The 6,802-nt window shown below is 50.0% G+C and overlaps 1 long non-coding RNA gene across 1 annotated transcript in view; it reads right to left on the reverse strand.

The window, feature by feature from the left end:
• Nucleotides 1–1,001, reverse strand: part of LOC106728351 — a 2,777-nt gene extending 1,776 nt beyond the window's left edge. The window contains exon 1 of the long non-coding RNA XR_001364645.1: nt 651–1,001. This is a non-coding gene — a long non-coding RNA (uncharacterized LOC106728351). The remainder of the gene's footprint in view (nt 1–650) is intronic.
• Between the last annotated feature and the right edge of the window lie 5,801 nt (nt 1,002–6,802).

The following is a 6,802-nucleotide window of genomic DNA, read 5'->3' on the forward strand; positions in this document are numbered from 1 at the left end:
GGGGGGGTGTGGAGGAGTGTGGGGGAGTGTAGGAGATGTGTAGGAGGTGTGGGGGAGTGTGGGGGGTGTGGGGGAATGGGCTGCAGGACTCGCTGGGTGGAAGACTAGGGGATAAACCGGAAACTGCCTTGCACTAGAGAGTGGCCTTGAAGTCGTACCAAGGAACTGGGCGCCACTGGCGATCTGTGAAGGGGCTTGGGGTGGCATGGTCTGTCCTGTGTTTTAGAAAATTGTGCTGGAAGCAGCAGGAAGGACTTACCAATGGCCGTGGTGGGTTGGTCACGGGCAGAGGGCATGGAGATGTTGACCTCCAGGTCCTCCAGCTCCCCGCCCCCGCCCCCGGGGCTGGCTGTCCCAGCTAGGGGACTCCTTCACAGTTCCCAGCTGACCAGGGAAGACGGGAGACAGGACCGAGGGAAGGACAATTTGCACAAAGGGAACATAGGAGACAGGAAGGAGGCATTTATGTCTGTCCGCATATCGAGGCTGAGCCCTGAGCAGACAGACACACTTCAAGCTTCTCCTCCTCCTCCTCCTTTTACAAAAATCTTTCGGCGCTTTCTCATACACAAGTAAGGCAAGTCCAAGAGCTGCCATCACAAAGGACCGAAAACCGGGTGGCTCACAACAACAGGAATACATTTTCTTACGGATTCAGAGGCTGGGAGTCTGAGCTCAGGGTGTCAGCCGGCCATGCACTCCCTGGAGGCTCTGGGGGGAACCATCCTTGCCTCCTTCTAGTTCCTGGTGTTGCTGGCAGTCCTGGGAGCTCCCTGGCTGTGCGCTCCAATCCCAGCCTCCACCGCCACATGGCATTCTCCGTGTGTCTCCTCTCTTCTAATAAGGACGCCTGTCACATTGGATTAGGGTCCACCCTCGTCGAGTATGACTCATCTTAACTTTCAATTACATCTGAAAACACAACTATTTCCAAATAAGATCACATTCACAACCCCCAGCGGGGGGTTAGGACTTCAACATATCTTTTAGGGGAATGCAATTCAACCCACAATACTCATAGGAAAAAATATAGAAAATATAAGTAAGTAGTAAATAAAGTCATTAAACATAAGTAGTAAATAAATAAAATCATTAAAAATGTGCACCACATAGGGATAACCTTCTAACATTTTGGGATGCCTCCTTCTAGATCAGTGGTTCTCAACCTTCCTAAGGCCGCGACCCTTTCATACAGTTCCTCATGTTGTGGTGACCCCTAATTTCATTGTTACAAATTGAACATAATTAAAGCATAGTGATTAATCACAAAAACAATATGTAATTATATATGTTTTCCGATGGTCTTAGGCGACCCCTGTGAAAGGGTCGTTCGACCCCCAAAGGGGTCGCGACCCACAGGTTGAGAACCGCTGTTCTAGATGTTCTTCCCCCATCAAAAATATGTTATTGTGCCATAGCTGGTTTGGCTTACTGGATAGAATGTCGGCCTGTAAATTGAAGGGTCTCGGGTTCAATTCCTGTCAAGAGCACATGCCTGGGGTTGCAGGCTCAATCCCCAGTGGGGGGCGTGCAGGAGGCAGCCAATCAATGATTATCTTTCATCATTGATGTTTCTATCTCTCTCTCCCTCTCCCTTCCTCTCTGAAATAAAAATATATTTTAAAAATATGTTACTGTAGCTTGGCGGGTGTGGCTCAGTGGTTGAGCACTGACCCATGAACCAAGAATTCACCAGTTTGATTCCTGGTCAGGGCACATGCCTGGGTTGCAGGCTCGATCCCCAGTAGGGGGCATGCAGGAAGCAGCTGATTGATGTTTCTCTCTCATCGATGTTCCTATCTCTCTATCTCTCAATAAAACCTTAAAAAATATGTTATTGTTTCTTCGAAAATTCCATTATCCTGGGCTCAGCATTGGGATTTATTGATTTCACCTGATATGAAAATAGTGCCTCTTCTCATCACTGTTTTTCACGCCCTGTTACAGGGAGGAATCCACCACCTATGTTTCCTTCTGGGTGCAGAAAATAACACTGATGTGGTCACAGCTACAGCTTTACAGCTTGTGGGGCCATTGCAATGGCAGGAGGGTCAAGTCCATGCACGGCTCAGGTCAATGTAAATTTCATGACCACTCGTGTGAGTCAGTATCATTGGCCTCACTCTGTAGATGAAGGAACAGATCAGAGAGGTTAAGTACCTGGCCTGAGGTCACACAGCCAATAATCAGTACATTGGGTTTTGCACCCAGGCCCATCTGAGAGCAGATCACACTCGCAGCTGCCTCCTTTAGGGGAGCACACGCATTATGACGTCAGGGGTGCTGCTACGATTCACCTTGCAGGTTTCAATGGATGTGAATGAAGGCGAACCTTCCAGGTGAAAAGGCAGGTGAAGGCTATGCTAGATGCAAGGGCAGGAGAGCACGGCCGGCTCTCCCAGGGAGGGAGCACGCGCTGATGGTTGTTGTTTAGTGTGTGGGGCAGGCAGTGGCAGGGAGAGGTCAGCTGGGCCTGCGGCCGGCTGGCGGGAAGTCCAGGCGTTGTCCAAAGAGCAGTAGGAGCCCCTGAAGGTGTGTCGGCGGGGAGCGAGCCGGTGCTTTGGAAAGTTCGCTCTGGCTGCGGGGTGGAGGATGGGCCGGGAAGGCTGGCTGGGGCAGAGACACCAGGGAGAAAAGGGGGCAGGTCGACCAGTTGTACGAGAAGGCAGAGTCCGGCCGGGAGGATCCATAGTTGCTCCCTCAGTCTGTGCAGAAAGCTGACGTGTGAGCTGTCCCTTGGGTGGTCCCGTCAGCCCCAGCTGACAGCTGCCCGGGGGCATCTCCTGCCATTCGTTCTTCTTTTTGGCAGGAGACCTCCTGGTGGGAAGCCTGGCTCCTCGCCACGGGAAGGCACAGAGATAGTGGTGTGATGAACGTCCTGGACACACAGGATGAAACACTCAGGAGCTGACAGGAAGCCCTTCAGAGGCCGGGAGATGGGGACCAGCCCTGCCTCCTGCTCGCGAAGGTTGGGCAGCCGGGAATGGCGGAGGCAGGCCCACCCCATCTCTCCTGGAGGCTGCTGGCCCTCTTCTCTTTGCACCCCCGTGTCATGACCAGCCTGCACTTCCAAGTTCTAAGCAATGTCCACCCCTCAGGCCTAGGGATGCACACAGGCCAGCGGCCCGGTCCGCCCTCGGGAGGATGGACTCGGGCCATCTGCGTGGGCCCCGGGCATGTGGGCAGAGAGTTCTGGGTCCTGGATCTGGACTGAGGCCAGAAGGTTGTGGCCTCTGGGTTTCTGACGTGGACAGTTGAAGGGACAGGGCCACTCCTGGGTATGGAAACCCGGGGAAAAGGGAGAGGCAGGGGTGGGAGATGAACTCGGCTTAGGCAGGCTGCCTTGAATGACTGGACAGAGGAGAGTCTGGGCCGGGGCCGGGGTGGGGCAGTTCAATAGCCAGGCTTAGCTCAGACCCCGAGAAGGACCCCGGGCTGCTGACCCCCCCCCCCTCCCCAGAGAGACAAAGGGTTCCTTAAACTCCTGGGCTGAGTGGGGTCCTCCCTTCCCCAGCTGCCGACCGTAGTTACAGGACGTGAAGTTCGGTGGCGGGTCAGCGTGCCTCCTCTGGTCCTTCCCCGCCCCTGTGGAAGGTCAGGGGTGGGGGGAGGGCCTTTCAGGAAGAGGAAAAAACAAGTTGTCTTAGTCAGCTTCAAGGTCAGGGCAGTTTCCTAAGGAGCAGCTGGAAGAAGAGGCAAAGGCATCCGAAGATTAGGGCTGGACAGGCCTGAGTGAAAGACCGAACAGCAGCTGGGAGGGAGCCACACAGACTGATCGATTTCGGTAAAAAGCACACCCACATAAACACGGCCGTTTAACCCTTAACCTTCCTAATGCCGTGACCCTTTAATACAGTTCCTCATGTTGTGGTGACCCCCAACCATAAAATTATTTTTGTTGCTACTTCATAACTGTAATTTTGCTACTGTTATGAATCGTAATGTAAATATCTGATGTGCAGGATGTATTTTCAGGGGTCGCGACCCACAGGTTGAGAACCGCTGCTTTAGAGTGTGTAGCTCAGTGCCAGTAAGTACATACACGATGTTGTGCAACCATCCCCCACCCAGTTCCAGAACTTCGCATCACCCCCGATGGAAACCTCATAAGCTACCATTGATTGAGGGCCTACTGTGTGCTACGCTCGTTGGACATTCAGAGAGCAGCCCAAATGTGAGTCACCTGCGCGCACACACAGTCCTGCTGAGGACGAACCAGGCGACACTCGGCTTCGAGGTTTGGCTCTCACGCTGTGAGCAAGTGTCTGTTTTGTGGCCTGTTTAGTGCCGTGGTTTCTACATTTTTGTGCTTTAGTGATTTTGCTGCTTGAAATGGCCCCACCCTAATACTGAAATGCTGCCTAGTGATCCTAAGCTCAGGAGGGCTGGGCTGGGCCTGAAGGAGAAAACACAAGTGTTAGTGAGCTTCATTCGGGTGCCTCTGGCCGCTCATTGTTAATGATTAGCACTACCTGTTAAATAAGGTGTCTTTAAACACATGATAAAATGCGGCGACCAGCGGCTCACAGGACCCTAACCCCGTATTTCCCAGGGAGCGAGGGTTCAGTATTTGCTAATTCAGGATGTGTTCAGGGTGGTTGTATGAAACCAGACTGTTGTGAATGAAGAGGTGACTGCATCCCATGGCTGCTTTTGTTGTTGTTGTTGTTAATCCTCACCTGAGGATATTTTTTCTATTGATTTTTAGAGAGAGTGGAAGGGAGGGGGAAAGAGAGAGAAACATGGATGTGAGAGAACCTCGTATATTGGTTGGTTGTCTCCCACATGCACCCCGACCAGGGCCCGGGATTGAGCCTGCAACCAAAGTACGTACGGGCCCTTGATGGGAATAGAATCTGGGGCCCTTTATTTCTCGGGCCAGCGCTCTATCCACTGAGCCAAACTCTCTAGGGCTGTATCCCATGACTGTTTTGCATGCATATCCTGGAAATGCGATGGTCGGTTCAGAGGGTGTGGGCTTTTTGAGGTCCCCTCCCCATCCTCATTGAGGTAAAATGAACAAATACAACTTGTATATATTTAAGGTGTACACCTTGATGTTTTGATATACAGACACCGTGAAACCATCACCACCATCCAGCGAAGGACCATGCTCATCCCCTCACATACTTTTCTTCACTTGTGTGGTGAGAGTGCCTACGATCTCCTCTGGAAATTCCAAGTATACATATTGCTGACTGAGTCCCCGCCAGCGGTTCTCAACCTGTGAGTCGCAACCCCTTTGGCGGTCGAACGACCCTTTCATAGGGGTCGCCTCAGACCATCCTGCATATCAGATATTTACATGACGATTCATAACAGTAGCAACATGACAGTTATGAAGTAGCAACGAAAATAATTTTATGGTTGGGTCACAACATGAGGAACTGTATTTAAAGGGCCAGAAGGCTGAGAACCACTGGTCCCCATGCTTACAGGAGCCCTCCGGAACTTACTCATCTTGCACTCCTGTGCTCCACACATGGTGCCCCTTCACCGACACCTCCCTGTTGCCCCTCCTCCCAGCCCCTGGCAGCCACCATTCCACTCTCCGCTTCTCCGAGTCCTACTCTTAGAGACCGTACATGCGAGGGAGGGCGTGCGGCGTTCGTCCTTCTGTGTCTGGCCCACGCCACTTAGCGTTACATCCCCCAGGATCATCCCTGTTGCAAATGGCGAGATTTCCTTCTTTGAAAATAATCTGAATAACATCCCACTGTATACACACACACCGTATTTCCTTTATCCATTTATCCACCGGTGGACTTGGGGGTTGGGTACATCATGCTGCAATCAACATGGGAGTGTAGATAGATATCTCTTTAAGATACTGGTTTCATTTCCTTCAGATCAATACCCAGGAGTGGAATCACTACATCGAAAGGCACTTCTATTTTTAATATTTTGGGAACCTCCACACTGTGGTCCACAATAGCTGCACCAATTTACATTCCCGCCAGCGGTGCACAGGGTTCCTTTCAGCATCCTTGCCAACACTTGTTATCTTTTGTCCTTTTGATAACAGTCATTCTAACAGGATGAAAGGAGAAAACCACATGTTCATCTCAATAGATGTGGGAAATGAATTTGATAAAATTCAACAACCATTCGCCATAAAAACACACAAAAAACGCTCCACAGAATAGGTCTAGAAGGAACACAATAAAGGGCATCTGTTACCCACAGCTGATATTCAAATCAATGAGGGAAATGAAAAGCTTTCGCCCTAAGACCCAGTACAAGCAAGAGGGCTCCCTCTTGCCACTTCTATTCAACATAGAACTGGCAGTCCCAGCCAGAGAAGTTAGACAAGAAAAAGGAAATAAAGGCATCCAAACAGGAAAAGAAGTACAGTTATCTCTGTTTGCTGATGACATGATCGTACATGTAGAAAGTCCTGAAGACTCAACTAGAAAAAAAAATTGTAAATTTTCAGAATGCAAAATTAACATACAGACATCGGTCGTGTTTCTATATCCAAACAACCAACTATTCGAAAAGGAAAGTAAGAAAAACAAACCCTTCACAATAGAAACGAAAAGAATAAAATAGGTAGGAATAAAGTTAACCAAAGAGATGAAATACTTGGACACTGAAAATGATAAAATATTGATGAAGGAACTTAAAGAAGATACAGATCGATGGAAAGACACCCCATGTTCACGGAAAGAATCAATAGTGTTAAAAAAAAAAGTGTCCCCATAGTTGCCCCTGGCAAAGCTGATTCATTTAGATTTTTTTTACAACCTTTTTCTCAAAGGGACAATTGCTCACATTACCTTATTAGTAGTGGATGTCATCT

The sequence above is a fragment of the Myotis brandtii genome, unplaced genomic scaffold (assembly GCF_000412655.1).
Source record: "Myotis brandtii unplaced genomic scaffold, ASM41265v1 scaffold6, whole genome shotgun sequence".
In the NCBI taxonomy this organism is placed as follows: Eukaryota; Metazoa; Chordata; class Mammalia; order Chiroptera; family Vespertilionidae; genus Myotis; species Myotis brandtii.